The 23,230-nt window shown below is 42.1% G+C and overlaps 1 protein-coding gene across 6 annotated transcripts in view; it reads right to left on the bottom strand.

The window, feature by feature from the left end:
* sema6dl (sema domain, transmembrane domain (TM), and cytoplasmic domain, (semaphorin) 6D, like) overlaps positions 1 to 20,607 on the bottom strand; it is an 80,434-nt gene extending 59,827 nt beyond the window's left edge. For 2 of the 6 annotated variants that reach the window (XM_034194276.1, XM_034194253.1), the window contains exon 1: positions 19,618 to 19,902. The gene's annotated coding sequence lies outside the window, so the exon portion shown is untranslated. Of the gene's footprint in view, positions 1 to 19,105; positions 19,231 to 19,617; positions 19,903 to 20,383 lie in introns of those variants that run through there. The other 4 variants (XM_034194292.1, XM_034194285.1, XM_034194261.1 and 1 more) reach the window with 3 other exon arrangements.
* Between the last annotated feature and the right edge of the window lie 2,623 nt (positions 20,608 to 23,230).

The following is a 23,230-nucleotide window of genomic DNA, read 5'->3' on the forward strand; positions in this document are numbered from 1 at the left end:
AGAACGTGCGGGCAGAGTCGCATGTCGGGCTGGACCCGACCGCGGGGGGTCGCGGCAGGAAAAACACCTCCGTTGGAAATCTTAACGGGCAAGTTGGAACATGCCCAAGCTGTTAAAACAATTTCTCAGTTACTCACTTGTTGAAAGCCATTAAAAGCCGCCTGAATTCTACAAATGGTTTTCAACACGGAGGTGTTTTTCCTGTCGCGGCGCACACAGATTTGCCGAGTCGTCACGGAAACGACTCGGCGAATTTGCGCGTACGTCTTTCATTAAAAAAATGTCCTTAAACAGTGGAATGTCCGCATAAATTCCTCATGCCGGCCTCTTCTGAATCTTCTCTGTTCTCTCACGATGTCCTGGGTGAATTAAGCCTTAAATTAGGATGTTTTCAGCTCGAAACAGGCCGACGACAGCGCCTGGAAGCGCTGCAGGACGTCCCGCTCCGTGGGAAGTCCTTACACCGACAGAAACACCCCATAATCTCTCATCAGCCGTTAAACTTTTCACAGAAAACCATCTTAATTTCTCGAATAGTGTCCACTCGGATATTCCTCACAGGTCCAGAAAAAATTTTGATAAAGCAACGCGCGCCGTCTCGAGCAGCGTGTGAAACAAAGGAATTCAGCCAAGAGGGCGGGACCACATCTCACTCAAGGCCTGCCCACAGGGAAATGACGTCACCGACACGCGTGAAAAAACTCACGCATGCGCACGAGGGTTCAAGCATGATTGGTGTAATCGCATGTCATTCAAATCCATATAGTTAAAAAAAAAAATAAAAGGGTCGGTTTATTATCTAAGAGACCTCGTACAATCAAAAATAGGCAAGGAAAAAATAAAGCGAAAAATGATTTTCCACACACATTTATTCAAAACACACAGCAAACTATAATAAACAACTGTTTTGACACTTTATAAAGGTAATTTGAGGTCTTGTGTACAACAACAAAAAGGTTCAAACAATAAACACAAATGCACATTTTGAACATTATATACAAAATGGTCAATGCGTTTTGTTGTCCATTGATATGGTAAACAGTGCTTTACGCAGAGAAAGCAACAGAGTTATCCAGTAAAATTCACATGCAAACTAGTGGAGCAATCCTGATAGTTACACACTTTGTTTGAGCACGTGAGATTGTCATCAGAGGTTCTCTGCTTTCACTGATCGCTGTGCGGAATGGTGCAGGGCGCACTGAGTATATACTAATAGTATGTACTCATTGGAGCACCCAGGGGGCTATTCAAACGAGCCAACTAGTAACATATCACTCCTGAAAACGATCTTTGGCTTTTCACGTGAGGTAAATCTGCCCTATGATTGGATTTTGGAAAACCAGGTGATGGTGAACCAATTCCGATTGGACACTCACATTGCACACATCATCACACAGCTTCTATGAGGAGTATAAAGATGGCTGGTGGCTGGTTCGAAAGTCCGCGGAGTTAACTTTTCAGCAAAACAAAAGTAAATTTCTATCTCATATCATTAAAAAGTTATTTATAATTTAGTAAAGCTTGGTCTTAGCCGTCGTATACAATGGCGTCGGCCCCAGAGGGTTAATAAAGTTTTCTATATCTCTACTTAACTATCTTGATCTTTAACAGGCAGACATGAGGTACACAGGTGATCAGTAAAATAACTAACAGTCCATCTAATTTATCCCAAAAAAACACGCAATTGGTCATGAACAGCGAGTTCTCACACCAAGGGATCAATTTAAACCTGGTAGGCCAGAAATAGGAAGTTACATTGTATGAAATGAACACGTTAGAAACATAGAAATAAAGGTAAAAATATAATAATATTTGCTATTGGGGAAAATTAGCCAAGTAACATAATAACACACAGAGAATAATGGCAGAAACAGAAAAACACAGAGATCAAACCTCAACACCAAACATCGTGAAAGGCTTTCTTCCTCAATGACGTAGTCTGTATGAGCCCAAGCTTCTGATATTTTTGTATAACAGGCTTGGTCATAGTGTCATGAATCTTTTCAAGGTGGTGCTGATGGAGGAACCTGCCTTGTGCATATTGAAAATTGTGCTTCAGAAGTCTTGGCTTAAACCTTTTTCCACACTCTTAAATGGAATAAGGGACTAGTTCTTCAGTTAAATACAGTCATGGTTTTCCATATTAACACATAAGTAAGATATGCCAATTAGCCACTCTAAAGCCTTTACCAATAATTCAATCAATTTCTGGAATCTCTTGGAATCTTCCATGCTGTTTAAAGACACATTTGTACAGGTCCTGAGGCTCAGTAGTGCTTATCCCCATATACCATACTGTGAAGACTCTATGACTCCCCATGGACACCAGACCAACGCAGGTTACTACCCCAGACAACCCAGATGAAGTGCATTGTCCAAGGACATAGAAACATAGGATGACCAGGAATCAAACTCAGGTCTATGTAGTGGTAGGCTAACTCCTTATCTCACTGAGCTACCTGCTTTGCACCAACAGAATGATGCTGCAGAGCTCCTTGATAAAATTCACGGCCTCAGACACTAAAACAGCATGAGGAAAAGATTTTTCTTAAACAAATTTTCAACATGCCCCCCCCCCCCAAAAAAAAACACATAGATCTTGTTAAAGAGTTATTACTGCAAGATACTGTTACGCTGTGAGCAGTGGGCTACACAATAAGCTCGTAAAAAGCCACCCAATGGACCACAATGTAAAATAACATTTTATCATTGTGTACATATTGATTTACAACATTTTGTGAACCTCCAGCTGAAGGCTCTGCCTCCCATTCTACTCTTACAAACCCTAGGAACTACAAGTAAGCCTGCAGTCTGAGAGCGAAGCGCTCTGTTGGGGTGACTATGGTACTTTTATAGACCAACAGACTCTTTTTCCAGGCTAAGTGAAGATCTTCTAAATTAGTGAGACGCCATTTCCTCTCCAACTTACGAGTTATCTGCTTTAAGCTGCGAGTTTGTGAGTTGTACCACAGAGTCAGGCACTTCTGATTTAAGGCTCTCTTTTTCAGAGGAGCTACAGCATCCAAAGTTGTCTTCAATGAGGATGTAAAACTATTGACGAGATACTCTATCTCACTTACAGAGTTTAGGTAGCTACTCTGCACTGTGTTGGTATATGGCATTAGAGAACATAAAGAAGGAATCATATCCTTAAACCTAGTTACAGTGCTTTCTGAAAGACTTCTAGTGTAATGAAACTTATTCCCCACTGATGGGTAGTCCATCAGAGTAAATGTAAATGTTATTAAGAAATGATCAGACAGAAGGGAGTTTTCAGGGAATACTGTTAAGTCTAATTGAGTCTAATAATAGATTGAATGCAGTGTTGAGGCTGTCATTCTCAGCATCTGTGTGGAAGTTAAAATCGCCCACTATAATTATCTTATCTGAGCTAAGCACTAAGTCAGACAAAAGGTCTGAAAATTCACAGAGAAACTCATAGTAACGACCAGGTGGACGATAGATAATAACAAATAAAACTGGTTTTTGGGACCTCCAATTTGGATGGACAAGACTAAGAGTCAAGCTTTCAAATGAATTAAAGCTCTGTCTGGGTTTTTGATTAATTAATAAGCTGGAATGGAAGATTGATGCTAATCCTCCGCCTCGGCCCGTGCTACGGGCATTCTGGCAGTTAGTGTGACTCGGGGGTGTTGACTCATTTAAACTAACATATTCATCCTGCTGTAACCAGGTTTCTGTAAGGCAGAATAAATCAATATGTTGATCAATTATTATATCATTTACTAATAGGGACTTAGAAGAGAGAGACCTAATGTTTAATAGACCACATTTAACTGTTTTAGTCTGTGGTGCAGTTGAAGGTGCTATATTATTTTTTTTTTTTAATTTTTATGCTTAAATAGATTTTTGCTGGTTATTGGTGGTCTGGGAGCAGGCACCGTCTCTACGGGGATGGGGTAATGAGGGGATGGCAGGGGGAGAGAAGCTGCAGAGAGGTGTGTAAGACTACAACTGTGCTTCCTGGTCCCAACCCTGGATAGTCACGGTTTGGAGGATTTAAGAAAATTGGCCAGATTTCTAGAAATGAGAGCTGCTCCATCCAAAGTGGGATGGATGCCGTCTCTCCTAACAAGACCAGGTTTTCCCCAGAAGCTTTGCCAATTATCTATGAAGCCCACCTCATTTTTTGGACACCACTCAGACAGCCAGCAATTCAAGGAGAACATGCCGCTAAACATGTCACTCCCGGTCCGATTGGGGAGGGGACCAGAGAAAACTACAGAGTCCGACATTGTTTTTGCAAAGTTACACACCGATTCAATGTTAATTTTAGTGACCTCCGATTGGCGTAACGGGGTGTCATTACTGCCGACGTGAATTACAATGTTACCAAATTTACGCTTAGCCTTAGCCAGCAGTTTCAAATTTCCTTCAATGTCGCCTGCTCTGGCCCCTGGAAGACAACTGACTATGGTTGCTGGTGTCGCTAACTTTACATTTCTCAAAACAGAGTCGCCAATAACCAGTGTTTGATCCTCGGCGGGTGTGTCGTCGAGTGGGGAAAACCGGTTAGAAATGTGAACGGGTTGGCGGTGTACACAGGGCTTCTGTTTAGGGCTACGCTTCCTCCTCACAGTCACCCAGTTGGCCTGTTTTCCCGGCTGCTCGGGATCTGCCAGAGGGAAACTAACGGCGGCTAAGCTACCTTGGTCCGCACCGACTACAGGGGCCTGGCTAGCTGTAGAATTTTCCACGGTGCGGAGCCGAGTCTCCAATTCGCCCAGCCTGGCCTCCAAAGCTACGAATAAGCTACACTTATTACAAGTACCATTACTGCTAAAGGAGGCCGAGGAATAACTAAACATTTCACACCCAGAGCAGAAAAGTGCAGGAGAGACAGGAGAAGCCGCCACGCTAAACCGGCTAAGAGCTAGTAGCTGCGCTAAGCTAGCGGAGTCCTAAAAACACACAAAGTGAATAATGTGTAAATAATTTAGAGGTGATTCAGCAGAGGGAGTGCTTTAGTTAAGGCACGTGAAGATTACACTGTGAAACAAACCGTTATCTAGTTAACTAGATCAATCTAACTTTGCAGATTAAACAGCTAACAGATACAGCAAAACACCGCTGTGCTGTGTGGAACAGGAAGTGATACAATACCGCAGTGAGAGCCAACCACCAGTAGAGGCAAGCAAGAGCTCGCAATCCATACTTGGACATTTATTATCACTGAAACCAGTTATGCTGGTGTGATTTGTTTGGGGAATAAAGTAGAAATCAATTGTGTCAGACTAAGAAGCATGGTGGAACAGTTCAAAGCTACTTGTGCTGTCTGGACACATTCTGTGTGCACTTTGCAGTCACACATCTAAAAGTAAAAAAAAAATAGTTGTTAAACGGGTTTTACTCTCATCTACTGACTCAAATAGCAGGGTGGATATGTGTAAACAGTTGTGTGTTTTATGGTAAAAGCACCAAATTTTGCAGATGTTTTTGATAAGTAGGAGTACATAAAAAAAAAAAAACTAGGTGTCACTCAACCTAAATTTTCTCTCTGATGATAATAAATAGGAAAGTCCAAGATGGCCAACAACATCTGGGTCCTCATTTATAATTCAGCAATACTTCAAAATATAGAGAGTCATCTATCTTTGAAGCAAGAAATGTCTGTATGTATGTGCTCACGTATTTCTCAGACTGTTCATCAGATCGACCTCAGCTTTTGGACATGCTTGCGCATGGCACAATGGTGTACATCCTTTATTATGAAATTTTTGGAATTATTTTTCAAAACCTTTATTCTTGCTGATGTTACTGGTAGCAAAGTTAAACAACATCAGATAGTTTATGTTGCTCGCACCATTTCACACAAAAACATTTAATGCCAGCATCCCAGCAAATACTTTTACTGTGAAATGCATGCTGTCAGTGTTCCTTGGGACTGAATTTAACTTGACAACATTGAGGAGACGTTAGTTAAAATCTGTTTTTTACCAACAAATTTCCCACTATTTTTACATCGTTTCAGTAAGTACATGAGCTGAATATACTCTATTATATGGCTGCGATGCTATGTGCACCCTGATTGGCTGATCTCAGGTCTGATATTTTCCCATATCCGACGAGTTACAGTGACAATCGGTCCAAAACTCGTATCCTGTTCGTTACAACCCAGAACGCTAAAAACACTATTAGAAAAACCAATCTGGACATGAACATACTCCATAAATATTTAACAAGCATCAGAAAAAACACTCAGATTGAAAGCTTACTGGCTAATGACCGGAACCATCTGTTAGCAAGTTCTTTGTGGAAATGAAGCAAACAGGTCGGGCTAAAAACCATCAGCATCTTTCATATTTGGGGCGCATACTGTAAGCTTGAGTATATATATATATATATATATATATATATATATATATGCACGAGGTCTGTTAGAAAACTATCTGACCTTTTTATTTTTTGCAAAAACCAAATGTCTGAACGATTTTGAGCTTTGCTGCATCAAATTTTTCCAGAAACTGTGAGAGACAGCCAGGTGGACACCATTCGGAAAATTCAGATGGCTTTCAGGGACGATTTTATGGGGATTACACAGATTAAGGAGTGTTACAGCCGGTTTAAAGACCGCCCACAGCGTCTGAGAGTGCAGCGCACTCCGAGCGGCGATCGACAGGCTGAAACGACCAGATCATTTCCAACATGAAGGCTTTGTTGATCCGGGACATCGTCTGACTACCACAGAAATGGCAGAAGACGTGGACATCAGCACTTTTTTGGCACATTCCACTGTTACAGGAGTTTTTGTCATGGAAAGAGGAGCGGAAGAATGCGCCACAGACCTGCGAATGGCGCGGGACAAAAGCACCTCCGTGTTTGTCTCACAGGACGGCTTTCAGATGGCTTTCAGACGGCTTTCGGTGGCTTTTCAGTCGTGTGACTATCTGAGAAATTGTGGATAAGCTGGACATGCCAGAACATGTCCTGTGAGGCTTCATCATGGCGTTGCTTTGCGCCATGCGGCTCCGTCCCAACATGCAAATTCCTCTGCCTAAAGATCCTCTTGTGCACGGAACTCGGGCGCAGCGGTCTCCGGGAGTTCTCTCAGAGGGTCTTTTGCTACAGAGAACCGACGTTCGTCATTCTCAACATGCAGCAGTGGAATTTGGAGGATTTGTCCTACATTCTGTATCATCTGGCTCTGTGCAGGCACAGGTACCTGCTAGAGGGCGCCACACTCTTCAACAGGGAGGAGCAGCACTACTCTGCAGTGTTCCAGATCGACGGCTGATGGATGCACTACGACGGCCTGAGGAGTGACAATCTAATCGGGGTGACTGTACACTGAAAAAGAGAATGTTTGAACCAACTTAAAAAGGTGTTACAATTGGTAAAAACCTGAATGAATTAAGTTGTTTGAACTTAAGTTTGAGAGTTAAATCAACTCTAACTTACAAACTTAAGTTCAAACAACTTAATTCATTTAGGTTTTTATCAATTGTAACACTTTTTTAAGTGTTACGTTCTCTTTTTCAGTGTGAGGCATTACTGTAAAGCAGTTTGAGCATCTGATGCAGATGGAAAAGCGCTATATAAATACAGTCCATTTACTGGGTTCTAATCCTGGTCACATTCACTCTCCATGTCTTTGGAGGAGACACTTCATCTGCACTGTCCCAGTCCAGCTGTACTGCAACTGGGTACCGGCCCTGGCTGCAGGATTAACCTGGCATCCTTTTCAGGAGACTCTCATCCAACTCACACTATGCACACATCCATCCAACTCACACTACAGTATCTGGGGATAAGCACAGGCAGCAGTAGGTGTCACGTGATGCGGCAGATTAGCTAAATGACTCTCATGAGACTCGTGTACAGTATAACATGCAAAAGGAATGAAACTTTAAGGGGTCATATGCAAAATCAGCTTTAATTTACCTTTTACATTTACATATGCTTTGGATTTCATATTAAACATCTCCAAAGTCCCCCCTGAAGAACGTCCACCTATTTTAAGAAATAAAGTTTAGGCCTGGAATATGTTATTTTAGACTTGTGCAAAATCCATAACCTCTGTGCATGATTTTTCTTCCAAGGACCCACACTGAGGTGAAAGCTGCCATAGTGAGCAGTCCTGCCCTTCAACACTCATGCTCTCCCCATTGCCTCAGCGGTGGATTTTATTAATTAATTTATTTAATTGGCACTCAGGCCTGGTTTTCACGTGATTTTCAATAAATTCAAAATGAGGAGTATAACGTTTTGGTTCTTGGTAAGGGGCAGTAAATTACATAAAAGAACTGGGAGAAATTACAATGCAGTGCAGTTTAACTGAATTTTCAATTTCAATTTTCAATTTATTTTCATTTATATAGCGCCAAATCACAAGAGTTACCTCAAAGCGCTTCACACAGGTAAGGTCTAACCTTACCAACCCCCAGAGCAACAGTGGTAAGGAAACCTCAAGCAGACCAGACTCAAAGGGGTGACCCTCTGCTTGGGCCATGCTACAGACATAAATTACAGAACAATTCACGGACAAATATACAAGAAATGCTATAGGCGCACAGGACAGGAGGGTCACCAACACGAATACAGCTCCCATCTCTGGATGGAGCTGCACCTTAAACAGAGAGAAAAAACAGAATCAGACATCAGAAAGACAAAAAATACTGTATAATTTGCCAGCATTAAACAACAAGATAAACAGAGAAATACTATGGTGATCGCCGGCCACTAGTCCTAAACTTCCATCAATTAAACCTGAACCTGTTATGTATCACAACTTTGAGAGCTGAAATTTACAAATCTGGAAACATGTGCTTTGTTGAAGGTGGAGTAGCCACATATTTAGGTCTGCATATGCAGTTTGGATACACCTTCCCACACTGCTTTATGGCACTACAACACATACACACCCCCTATCGAGGCACCGACTAGCTAACAGTTTTAAGAACAAGGCAATGAGTCAGTGAAAAAGTAAAGAAAACTGCTGTCGGAGGAAGCGAGGAAGAGAAAAAAGAGAGTATGGCCGAGCGTAAAATGGATGCAGACCTGGCATTCTTGATGCTGCGCTCGTAAGTATATAAACTCTCTGTTCTCTATGTATTTGTGTGTATTGTCACTGTACAGATTGCATATGCTGGCTCCATTGAAAACAAATGCACATGTGGATTATAACAGTTGTGTGACATACCCATGTACTCAAAGCTGTAGGGGAGCACCGTAGAGAAGAATGCAATCAAGGCAGCGGAAGTAACTATACAACTATACAACTGTTTGTCTGTTTGTGAACAACCTGTAACCCACAATTTTTCATACATCATTATGAAATTTTTACAGAGGATTCATATCCTGATAGGCAAGAACTGATTAAATTTTCAAGGCCATAGGTCAAAGTCAGGAAAAATCTTGGAAAACTGTAAAAAAAATCCCTATCCTTTAACACTGAGTGAATTTTTACAAATTCGTAACTCTTGTCAAAAAGATCAAATATTTTTCATATTTGAGGGTGTTGTGTAGGATGGTATCCTTTATTGACTGACAAGGTTTGATCCAGATCTAATCTGTATTACAGATTTTGTGGCCATTTACGCTTAACATTGAAAACGCCTTTAATGTATATTTTACATTATATCTTAATCAAACGTGCCCCAATCACTCTCATATTTGAAAGTGAGGTGCAGACTGGCACTCACTATCACCTGACAAAGTTTGATCCAGATCTAATCTGTATTACAGATTTTGTGGCCATTTACACTTAACATTGAAAACCCCTTTAATGTATATTTTACATTATATCTTAATCAAACATGCCCCAATCACTCTCATATTTGAAAGTGAGGTGCAGACTGGTACTCACTATCACCTGACAAAGTTTGATCCAGATCTATTCTGTATTACAGATTTTGTGGCCATTTACACTTAACATTGAAAACACATTTAATGTATATTTTACATTATATCTTAATCAAACGTGCCCCAATCACTCTCATATTTGAAAGTGAGGTGCAGACTGGCACTCACTATCACCTGACAAAGTTTGATCCAGATCTAATCTGTATTACAGATTTTGTGGCCATTTACACTTAACATTGAAAACCCCTTTAATGTATATTTTACATTATATCTTAAACATGCCCCAATCACTCTCATATTTGAACGTGAGGTGTAGACTGACACTCACTATCACCTCACAAAGTTTGATCCAGATCTGATCCAGATTTTGTGGACACTTGAATTTAATACTGAAAAGCCCATTTGGTGTACATTTTGCATTATATTTCAATCAAAAGTGCCTCAATCACTCTCATTTTTCTGTTATGGATTTACCTTCACCACCAAAATTAGATGGAGGTTCCAATTGTACGCCTGTTTATATATCTTCCAGTTATTAGTGGGAAACCACGTGCTAAAAAGCAATGAAAAATTGTGCAACCAATGTTCTATGAAAATTATGTGAAAAAGAATTCAGAAACAGAAAAAGCTGGAAAAAAAACCTGACAACACCACAAAAAACTAAATACATTGTCCTAACATTTGATCACATCTAATTTAGCTTCTAAAAAGCCACTTCTAACAAGACTGTGACCTTGAAAGTTTTTTCCAAGGTAAAAAGTTGTGGAATTGGAAACTGTTGGTGGGAGTTTGCGCTCTGCGAGGGCGGTGCTCTAGTTCCTCTTTAAGGAGATTGCTCAAGGACAACTTTGTGGCGATAAGAATGTTTGTATCCTTCCACCTTTCCCACCAATTGTATCCAATAAGTTATTGTACCCTGGAGGTCACCTCCTTCTTTTTATGATTAAACGGCTGCACAGTCAATCATAAACCTGGATATAACTGAACTCATGAATGTGCCACGTTTAAGTAGCATTTTGCTTGTTGAGATTTCCTGAAACTGTAGCATAATCTCAGAACAAGCCTCCGCGGTCAGATGTTAGCACGCTGTGTGAGACACTGTTGTGATTTGGAGCTACACAGATACAGTTAAAAAAAGAAGCAGTGAAGCAAAAACATATTGCACACACAAAGTGTTTGTCCAGTCCTTCCTGTGGCAGTGCTTGGCGTGTCCACTCTCACGGCATCTGCTACCTCCAGGAAGGTCAGCCAGCTGACCGGCGGGGCGTCTCAGTGTGTGTTGGACGCAGCGGACGTCCACCCTGTTAGAAGTGTAGCGTGCCTGCTGTCCCTGTACATCTGTGCTCTGATTGGCTTCTCCTGCACCGGGTTCAACACTAATCAGCACATTGCTGCTTCATCACCGTCACTAGCGCTGCTTCTTCTGACCTTAACTGACTTCTATTAGCGCTCTGCTAGCTGTTTTTGCTCCAGCCTTTCCTTTAGCGCACTCTTGTAGTGACTCACTCTTTGCTCGGGCCCAGCTAGGTACAGCTGTTTTGACGCGGATGCAAATTTTATGGATAACAAGTTTGTTCAGCTACAAATTGTGCAAATGACACACCAGCAACTAAAGTTTTACTAACTTTAGGGTGACCATATTTTGATTACTGAAAACCAGGACATTCGGCCCGACAATAAGACAGCGGGTACTAACTGGCAGAACCAGAATGACAATACAACTGCCGGAATGATTGACAGAACAGCACCTTACTACAAAGCAGAAAGCCCCCCACCCCCCATCATGTTCAATGCACAAATGCATCTCTTTTAGGTCCCAGTTAGCACTAATTGCCAAAATAGCAGATCGCCATATTGGAAAATTTACCCTCACGATCACGAGATGGCACCATATAAGCTCCAGTTCTGCCATTCCGTCTTTGTTCTGTCAAGAGTTTGGGGCTTCTAATGCTGACCTATCGCTTTATATAGTAGCTAAATAACTTGATTATTTCAATGGCGAGACCTGATCATCTCATCAGTACTTGTTTTGGGTGCAATAAAAGCAAAAACAACCCATTCCACCGATTACCAGTTGTCCATTTCCATTCTGCCTATAGTTCCGGCAATTAGTAGCTCCTCAATGAGATACTCAAATGATACTTGAAGTTTACTCAAAGGTGCTCAAAGATGAAAAAACATGAAAACCAGGATATTTTCATCACTTTCTAAAAACAAACAAAAAAAACATAGAATGGCTAGGACAGGATGGGAAAACAGGGCATGTTCTGGGAAAACAGGAGGTTTGGTCACCCTAACTAACTTACTGTGGGCGTGACAGCGGTTCTGTGTGTATGCGTGTGCATAGAAGACTGTTCGAGAAGCAGACAGTGTATATGCATATTAATGAACAGTGTACATTCAAATATTCATAAGGAAAACAAATTATTCATGCAGGCAAAGCCAAATCGGATATAAACAATTTACTGGGAGACGTCGCCTGGGCAGAGGGACGGATTACCAGCGAACACACTGGTGCAGCCACATGCATGCATGTACATAAATCATTCTTTCAGTGTACGTAATGCACAGACTGATGCATGTGCATACACACGTAGCGTATTGACTATTTTTTCAATTAGCCCCAAAGCACACCTGCTCCAGTTCTGTCTGTGAGCCCTGCCTGCCAAGCCATTAGTGCTTTGATTGATCTGCACAGGAAGCATGGCAGCACAACCGCCGGCACAGGGAATATATGGACGTTACCACATCACCATGTGACATCACCATGACTGTTTTTATAGTACAACAATGAGCTGATCTGATTCCAAACTCACTGCTCACTATGTACATCACTAAAACCAAACCACAATCCTACAGTATCTACACTAGGGTGACCATATTTTGATCACCCTAAACCAGGACACTCAGCACGGCAATGAGATACTCAAAGGCGGGTATTAATCGGCAGAACCGGAACGGTTGGTAGAATCAGAATTATAATACAGTTGACAGAATGATTGACAGAACAGCACCTGACTATGCCCCCTACCTCCCAAGCTCCATGTTGAAAACCAATCTCAAGATAATGAAATAAAATGGGATCATACAAAGCCGAAAGTCCCCCTGTCACGTTCAAAGCACAAACGTATCTCTTTTCAAATCGCCGGAATAGCAGATCGCCATATTAGAAAATGTACTCTAACACTAGATGCCATCTCACAAGCTCCCGTTCTGCCATTCCATCACTGTTGTGTCAAGAGTTGGGGCTTCTAATGTCGACATAAAGTTTTATATAGTGGCTAAATAACTTGATTATTTTAGTGGTGAGACCTGATCATCTCATCAATACTTGTATTGGGTGTAATATAAGCAAAAACAACTCCTTCTGCAGATTGCCATCCATTCCGCCAAATTACCAGTTGCTCCGGTTCTATTCTGCCTATAGTTCCGGCGATTAGTAGCTCCCATCCTCAAATGATACTCGAAGTTTACTCAAAGATGAAAAACCATGAAAATCAAGACGCTTTGTTCATTTTCTAAAAAACACCCAGTGCGGCCAGGACAGGATGAGAAAACAAGACATGTCCTGGGAAAACAGGACGTTTGGTCACCCTAATCAACACAAAAAAATATATAAAACTTGAATAAACTGAATAAACTGAGGTCCTGCCGAGGCGAGGATAAAAAAGAATTAAAGCAGCGTAGGTCCTCCTGCTGCGGCCTTCACCCACTTTGCCTCAATTCGGATGACGGACTGCTTCAAGTTTAGTGTACACAAACAATGTGTTGTCTTTAATTCTGATGTGTGCCATTATTACATTCAACTAGTAATAATTGTGGATTAATTGCTGTATTTTGTCTGAGGTAATTGAGTGTAAATGTAATTTCATTGTTGTTGCACTCGTGTAATGAAAATGACAATAAATCTTATCTCATGTCAAATTCTTGGAGGAGACAAGGTGGTTTTTGATGCGGTTGGTGGTCAGTCATTTTAACAACAACAAAGCTCCTTCCTGATAACAGATTGGACAAACTATATGGTTCTGGTGAGGGTGACAACTTTTATCAGCTGTTTAGAAACAGATTTTGTGTGTGCTTTTTGAAAACATATTCCATATGCGCTTTTAAAATTATTTTTCTTATTGAAAGGACTTGAATGAAACACTTCAGTCTGCACCTCACCTCGCCTGCGCATTTCTGCCGAAAAAACAAACAAAAAACTATAGACAAATCAAATCAATTTTATTTATATAGCGCCAAATCACAACAACAGTTGCCCCAAGGTGCTTTATATTGCAAGGCAAAAGCCATACAATAATTACAGAAAAACCCCAACGGTCAAAACGACCCCCTGTGAGCAAGCACTTGGCGACAGTGGGAAGGAAAAACTCCCTTTTAACAGGAAGAAACCTCCAGCAGAACCAGGCTCAGGGAGGGACAGTCTTCTGATGGGACTGGTTGGGGCTGAGGGGAGAGAATCAGGAAAAAGACATGCTGTGGAAGACAGCAGAGGTCAATCACTAATGATTAAATGCAGAGTGGTGCATACAGACAAAAAAGAGAAAGAAACACTCAGTGCATCATGGGAACCCCCCAGCAGGCAGACAGGCTCATTTCATGCTGCATTTCATGACATGGGGCGTAGAATTTCAAACACTGAATGATATTTTTCCCAGGCTGTCTTTGGTGGCAAGAGTGTGACAGCGCCATCTTTCCACCTGTCACACAGTATGACATCGGTCAAGAAGACGTTTATTGAATTTCCACCAAATAAGGATGTGAAACTGAAATAAAATATTCAAAACACTCAAAAATACAGCACAAGCATGCGCACACTAGTTTCAGACCCACAACCAGACATGATGTCGCGTTTTTTCTTATTGACTATGGCTTGACAAATGAAAGAATCAAGAAACACAAACCTGATGATGGCAGTCAGATGTTTAATGACCATCAAAAAACTTAGATGTTCTGAGGTCAAAATACAATCTCTGGGGTGATGGTGCTTTTTGGTGGCTGGCCCCAGACTGTGAAACAAGTTACTTCCTGATTTACACACGATTTCTGACCTAGCACTTTTTAAAACCAAAGCTGAAGACTTATTTGTTTAAACTGGCTTTTAATACTTAGTGATGCTGTGACGTGTTTTGTTTTTATGTGCCCCTTTAACTCTATTGTATGTTTGTTTTATTTTTGTGGACTCTTGATCTTTGATTTTACTGTAAAACACTTTAGACACCAGCTGGCTGCTGTAAAGGGCTGCAGAAATAAATATTGATTGATTGATTGATCATGTGGAACTTTGAAACATCGAAGGTTATGAAACCCTGTGAAGCAAGACAATATTCTCTGTGATTACTGTGTGAAGGTTAAAGTGGAGTAAAATCATTGGGATGCGGTTGTGTTGCAAGATATGTTTTCATTATTTGTTACTTTTTATACTCCTATGACTCTGTAATTCTGCGGCCACACAATTGCTTTGACACAGTCCTGAACCGTTCAAAGTTCTCTATTGGGGTTGGTGAGTGTTGCAATGCAATTCACTGCCAGAACAGTAGGGGGTGCCACATTTTTCATTAAGACTGGCCTACCATCCCATGAAATTCACAGACTGTGAAACCGGAAATGTAAGATTCCGGAAATAATGTACTAAGCTTCCAATCACAGCCTGTGCAGTCTCTGTCATCTTGGTGTATAGTTACAATTTTTTGGAAGTGCACATCAGGCTACCAAAAGGGGCTTGAAGTGAGTTCGTAATGTTCGGTGACTATGCGTGGCTACGGAGTTACAGACACGGAACAGCATAAATTGGGTTTTAGTCTGTCTAATCTGGTTTATACTTATTGGATGTAATTTTAATGCAGAGTGCACCAGTTGGAGCGCGAACAAAAGAATGACTGACTATAAGTCTCTTCAACATAATGCAAATAATAATAATTATTATTATTATTATAATAATGCGCCCTGAACGATGGCCTGAATGTGACTATATGTGGTAGGAAGAACTGTCAAGTGTAAACACTGGATTGACTCCAGTGTACTTTGCAGTTACAGCATTCTCTGTGCAAGTGCATTATCTCAGGAAAATAAAACTATCTGATTAAAAGACCTGATCAGCAGATACTACATATGCAAACACACACACACTTGCATGTGTGTAAAACATGCATTTCATAAAATGTGAACTGTTAGCAGTCTGAAGCCGACATGTTTTGCATAATGGTTTTGCAAGGTACTAATAATCCAATTTTGGTTTGAGTGGCGATTTTGTGTCACTTAGAGGAATTATGGTGTTGAGTTAGAATACGAGTGGTGCCCGTGTGGTCATCAGCAGGCTGTAATCATGACTGTTCAGTACTCTGTGGGACACTGATTCCTTTGAAAGAGCAATGCCATTATTTCTGTGAGTAATGCAAGGCCTAGACAAGAAGCCGCTTCACCTCAATTATTGTGGTTAATTGTTAGATAAGGGGGTTTGAGTCTGTGATAAAAGGGACAAATTATATGTGGGCAAAACAGGTTGTTTTGTCCTCCTGGACCATCAAACATAAATGAAGATGGATCAGCAAGTGCCACCTAATTTGTCCGAATCTCTCTGCTCAAAGGATGTACAGATCTATGCATAGTTGCTCTTCTGTAAAGCTCTGTGAGACACAGTCAGCGACTTAATCGAAATGAGAAGTGATGACACCGTTCTGCAAGAGACTGTGATGCTACTTTTAACATGAGGGGTTGTTGTTTTTTTTTTTAGGTCCATGGTCAAGACGCTGACACGAAGAAACGTGCACTCTCAGAGAGGCCTGGGACAGAAATAAGATACCAAATGCCCAACAATATAAATAAAGAGAGCAAAGAAATGTAAAACCAAGCACAAACAAATTACACTTATGAAGTGCAATCATTTGTGCTTCCAGCATAAAGTCCTCCGAGTCCGTCCACAGGTAAATCATTTCACGGGTCATCACTGTTTAAAGTCTGGCTACTTCTGAAACACTCCTACAGTTTTTTTTTCCTGCCTTTTTTTTGGGGTTTTTGGCGAAGCAGTTCGAGAGAAAAACACTCCAACCACAGGCAGAAGCTCTTCCCCCCATATCCCATGATTCCTTGCATGGTAACAGCCACACTGTGGAGGCGAAGGCTTTCCTCAGCAACATTAATGTAAAACAGAAACAGAAGACATCCAGAGGTCAGCGGTCTAAAATTACTTCTCAATCCCTGGTGTACCCTGTGTGTTTTCTGACTATTCCTCTCTGGTTCCTGCCCTCTAGTATGTGTGCATGCACACGCGTGCATATCAGCCTCAACAAGCCTGGAAATGCCGGGCTTGTCACGCAACTCTGTGCCGTTCAGCCTCGCCTCACTCTACCTCTGTTATTATAGGCTTTTCTGAGTCCGACAACCGCACACTTTCCCTGCTGATGTTGTTGGCTTGGGCCCACGGTGTTAAGCAAGGGAGGAGGGGAGAGAGGAGGGGAGAGGGGAGGGGGTGTGACGGTATGTTATTTCTGTTCTCGGGTGGGTGTAGGGGTCTCAATCCACATTCTGTTTAGCTCCACTTTCAGTCCTATTGTTCTAAACCTGGAGTGATATTGTGCTTCTACCTCGTATCCATGTGTGATTTTTTTTTTTTTAGAAAGGAGCCCAATTTCGAACCGAGCGCGACGACACAAAGAGAAGCACCGGCGCTGCTCGAGGTTTGCTAAGTTGCACGTAGACATTATGGCTGGATGTAATTCCAGCAGAACAACACTCCCGCTCAGGGCTGCTTGTCATCCTGCACCGTGCCGACCTGTAAACTTAACGGCGCGCGGGGAATCCGATAGTTGCGTTTAAGGCATTTCACTCACAGTTGCTGTAAATACACGTGCAGGCATGAGCGTCCGTCTGTCCAAGATGCGCGCCCCTGCAACACGGCCGCTGCAACGCTCTGCCGTGTCTCTGAGAAAGTAATCAAGAAGAAGCCACGTGGGGAATGAGTCACCCGGATGCAAAGCGCAGCCCAGAAATGATCACCGCTCCTTTCCCCTCTACAGCAGTAACTACAGCTCTAATTGCTTGCTATTTACCCAAGGCTGACTTCTGAGGGGCTTGGCTGGACTTGTTGCTTCACAGATTTGGCAGAATGAAACAGCGGTGCCACCCTAAACCTCACTCCTTTTGTCTTCTGCCTTGGTGCGAGTTGGAACCAAACAGGAGAAAGGCTGCTCTCAGCAGTAGTTCTGCTGGAGAAGAGCACAAAGGCGCCGAGCTGCAGGTGTGACCAAGAAACAAAAGGGGCTTTGGGCAAGTCAACACAATAGAGCTCCACCCCCGGTCAGCGGCCATACGTTCAGGAGGGCTATTTAAAAAGGGGTTTTGCTGGAAACATAACCTATAGAACAACGGTCAGAACAAGCTGAGGGAATCCGACAAGCAACGGGGTCAAACATTTATCTCCCAAAACAATTAAACATGAAATAATCTGATTTCCAAGCAGCTCTTTCAGGCTGTTAACGGGGTCACTGCTGGTCACTCTGCAGTTTAACAGGGTTGTTCCGGGGTTACAACTGGCTGTACTTGGGGTTAACGATGGTTGTTCCGCTTGCTGATTTCTAACCCTGAAACCAGTGAGGCAAAGTGAGACACATCAGAACCAGCTGTGCTTCCAGTGAACCAGCTGGTTCTGATGGGTCGCCTGGTCCCAGTGAATTCCTGCCCAAAAAAAGAAACTGATTTAATGAAAGGTGCCCAAAGCTTCCGCCTCATCTTTAACAGGGAAACATATGCAACATGTATACAAATAATGATTTTTGGTTTAAAACAGTAAGTTAACTGAGAGAAAAAGATTAATTTAATTAATTTATTGAGGAAATGCCAGTATTTGACCAATTCCTCAAATCTCAGTATATATCATTGTAAACTGAACATCTTTAGCTTTGGGGCTGTTGATGGGACAAAAGGCAAATGAAATCCCAATAACAGGCACAGAAAAAAATAATGTGTTCACATTTTATCGACTAAATCATCATCATAATCATTAGATGTTGCCATAATTATGTCCTGTCTTTATTTGTGAAAGATATTAACCTTAAAAAATAATTACAGACATATACCTCAGTTCAGAAATGAATTAATGTCACTGGATATGTTAAAAGCAGCCATTTAAAAATAAAACTGAACACTGTTAGTGGAAAAAATGTGCATTTCATCCTTATTTTAAGCACTTTTTCAGGCAAAAGCGCCAGGTGCGTAAAAAAAATCATTAAACGCCCACACACATTCAAATTTACGAAATAATAATAATAATTAAAAAAAAAAACACCATCACTGAATCACTCCTTCTCTCCCTCTTTGTTTTAATTCCCCACTAATATTCCTTAACTTTTGCTGCGCACTTGGCGTGGAGATGTTCCGTGCAGCTCTTTTGCGCACACAGACGGCGCAGCATCCGCGGCTCCAGCGCTTTGCGTTGCGCGCACCGGGACGTAAAAAAAAAGGCGTTTAATCCGCGTTAAATCTCTTCACATCCTTTTAGTCCACATGTAGGAATAACACAAAAGACAACAAAGACGCGGGAGGGAGGGGTGACACCGGCGGACGGAGCTTCGTTTAACCGCCTCTCTAACGCACTGATTGCGCAGGGCTGGGCTTGGAGCTGTGCCTGCCTGCGTCCGGCGGCACCGAGCGCGTAACAGAGAGAATCGTCCATCCTCTCGTTCCAGTTTGACCACAGCTAAAGAATCCACAGGGACACGCAGCGTGACTCTGAACTCGTTTGGGAAAAGATTCACACGAGAAAAATGGACTTTACCAAATTCAAGCGAGGACACCTACCTTGAATATCCAAATTCACTCGTCAAAGAAACAATCCCACACAATATCCTATTCCCTTGGTAATCCATTTAAGAAAAAAAAACAAAAAAACAAGAGAAATAAAACAATGGTGTATTCCTCTGATTTTTTTTTTTTTTTTTTTTTTTGAAGGTCCACTTTGCTCTTTGATCCAGTTGCGCGCAGCTTTCGGAGCGTTTTGTCGGTGCGTGCTCCGCGTCCGTCCCCGAACCCCTGAGAGCTCTGATGACTGTGTGAGGTTCAAAGCTGAGCCACTCGCACTCTGCGCCCTCCCTCATACAGCCAACAAACCAGCCCCCCTCCGACTGCGTTAACTTTGGAAAGCAAGGGGGGAAAAGGCAAACATTTAGGACGCGCTCTCTCCTGCGCGCTTATCCGCTCTTAACGCGCGTTTAGGACGAGAAAAAGGTGAACTGATCAAACAGCTACAGAGAAAAAAAAAAAATGCTTCAACATGAAACGTAAATTGAGAATTCTGCAAGAAAAAAAAGTGATATTGCAAGATGGGATGTGATCAGACTGTTTGCACTGCGAAACAGAACAAATGGCACGAAGCCGTTATTAAAATAGTCATTTTAAAGAGGAGCACATGGAACTGTTTTCGTGCTGCAATGTTCAGTTTTGCACATCAGAGCGAGAAACATTAAAAAAAAGAGAAAGAAATGCATGCCAGAAAAGACTTCTGCGTTCTACTTTCTCTGCGTAAAATGTGCCGCAAACAAAAGTGCGTGTCCGTAAAAGCACTCACCTCATCTGACTTATTTGTATTCCTTTGTTTTTGCCCGTAATCCACAAAATATATCGTACGCGAGTCGTGGTGAATCAACTTCTCCGAGCTGAGAGAAAAACAAACTAAAGCACGGTCGGTAAATGGTGTAATTCGAGCCGGGCTCAGTCAATCCATCCACAGAGATCCGCAGCCTACCAATAAGCAGCGCCGCTGCTCCGGTCCCTCCTCCGGCTCTCCTCGGTGGCTTTGGGCTGTTCTGCCGTCCTCTTCCTTCCTTTTTTTCCTGAAAGCCCAGAGGGGAAGGGGAAAAAAAAAAAAAAAAAAGCTCCCCGCTCCTCCTGTGTGACCCCGAAGTCCCCCCTCCCTCCCCCTTTTTTCCCATCCCCCAGCTCCAAGAGAAGGTTTGGACTGAACGAAGCTCCTTCACCTTCAGCTCTAGTCATATTCTTCACTTTGTGAAAATAATGCATACAAGCGATACATACTTACAAACATATTCAAGTGCTTATTCGGGGTCGGGTCACAGGGTATATGGGTGATACAGTAAGTACTGAAAGGTGGCATCCATTCATTGACAAGGTGATCAACAGAAAGATCTTCTTCAAAACATCTGAATGTATTAAAGAACAAGACATGCTCCTGTGCCGAGCATTTGCAGCTTCTACCATGACGCTCAACTGGTCCAGTGTTGGTTTGATCACTCGGGAAGATAAATTATGGGAAAATCACTCAAGTCTTCCGACACATATTTGGAAATAAAGGATGTTATCACACCTGAAAGACCTGTGTTGCCAACCGAACAGTCCCCCTAAAAATTGGTCCGCCCTGCCTTCACTGCGCATGCGTCACTTCTGACTCTCTACACCAAAGCAATCAGGGAATAATGATTAATTATTAACAATCAGATGACAAGGTAAAACTTCTTAAATCATACTAAAGTTAGTTTTAAGCAGAAATGAGGCCGTTTTAAGCAGAAATGAGGCGATAATTGGAGCATCACCACTGACGCTCTGAAATGACGTGGGCGCGGCGTCTCGTCTGGCTGCTGTTCTCTGATCGCTTCCTCCATTTTTTATTATGGAATAATACTGATTTTATGTGGAAATGATTGTTGTACAAAAGCTTCAGATACTATATCTGTCGCTGAGATAGATGATGACTGGAGTGAAGTTTTATGCAGAAATGAGGTGATTATCTGTGAATCACTGCTGACGCTCAGAAATGATGCGGCTGACCTATTTTTAGGGGGGACCGTTTGGCCCACGACACCGACACAAGGTATGTTTGTATGCATTTGGCCAGGTTAGTCTGGTGTCACATTGCAATGTTGCATTCGCATTAAAGAGAGAGCATATCTCTCCCATATTGGCCTCTCTTCATTGGCTTCCTGTTAATTCTAGAATAGAATTTAAAATTCTTCTTCTTACTTATAAGGTTTTGAATAATCAGGTCCCATCTTATCTTAGGGACCTCGTAGTACCATATCACCCCAATAGAGCGCTTCGCTCTCAGACTGCAGGCTTACTTGTAGTTCCTAGTGTTTGTAAGAGTAGAATGGGAGGCAGAGCCTTCAGCTTTCAGGCTCCTCTCCTGTGGAACCAGCTCCCAATTCAGATCAGGGAGACAGACACCCTCTCTACTTTTAAGATTAGGCTTAAAACTTTCCTTTTTGCTAAAGCTTATAGTTAGGGCTGGATCAGGTGACCCTGAACCATCCCTTAGTTATGCTGCTATAGACGTAGACTGCTGGGGGGTTCCCATGATGCACTGTTTCTTTCTCTTTTTGCTCTGTATGCACCACTCTGCATTTAATCATTAGTGATCGATCTCTGCTCCCCTCCACAGCATGTCTTTTTCCTGGTTCTCTCCCTCAGCCCCAACCAGTCCCAGCAGAAGACTGCCCCTCCCTGAGCCTGGTTCTGCTGGAGGTTTCTTCCTGTTAAAAGGGAGTTTTTCCTTCCCACTGTAGCCAAGTGCTTGCTCACAGGGGGTCGTTTTGACCGTTGGGGTTTTACATAATTATTGTATGGCCTTGCCTTACAATATAAAGCGCCTTGGGGCAACTGTTTGTTGTGATTTGGTGCTATATAAAAAATTGATTGATTGATTGATTGATTAAATAACATATGTAAACATCAGTATGTTTACATACATCCATATGTTTACATACATCAGTATGTTTACAATGATAAGAGTTTTTTGGTGGCCATTTTGGACGCCATATTGAATCTTAAACCCATGCATGAATTTAGTTTAGGCACAAATTAGTTTGCTGTGACTTGCAATGGTCTTCCCATTGAATCTCTGTAATATTTAAGTTGTTTATATGTTGTTTAAAGGTGTTGAAGTGAAAAACCCTATTTTGGCAGCCATCTTGGGCGCCATCTTGGATAACTGGCTTGAGGCCAGTTTTTATTTTTGGGAACATCCTGATTGTGTTTTGGGGTCATCTAAGGAACCTAACAAAGTTGGTTTGGTTTAGTCCTGGGAGGGGGGGTGGGGTGGGGGTGGAAAGGTAGTGGTCGTAACTCCCCTAGTAATAAACCTTAATGTAACGGAGGCCAGCAGGTGTCGCTGTGCAGATGTAGTTAGTAAACCTCACTCCCAACAGCTCAAAAGGATTCTCTGGTCACAAGGCCAGAGCCCTGGGTTTTAGCTTTCTGGTTAGAGATCGTGGGTTCACGTCCCAAGGTGAGCGAATGTGTGGAGTCATAACAACACAATGCAGAGTGCAGCCACCGCAATGGTGCTGTGACCTGGATGGGAGTGACTTTAGAGGTGTGAGTGTAATATATATATATATATATATATATATATATACGAGCTCTGTAAGAAAAGTATCCAACCTTATTATTTTTTTCAAAA

The sequence above is a fragment of the Thalassophryne amazonica genome, chromosome 2 (assembly GCF_902500255.1).
Source record: "Thalassophryne amazonica chromosome 2, fThaAma1.1, whole genome shotgun sequence".
Lineage (NCBI taxonomy): Eukaryota > Metazoa > Chordata > Actinopteri > Batrachoidiformes > Batrachoididae > Thalassophryne > Thalassophryne amazonica.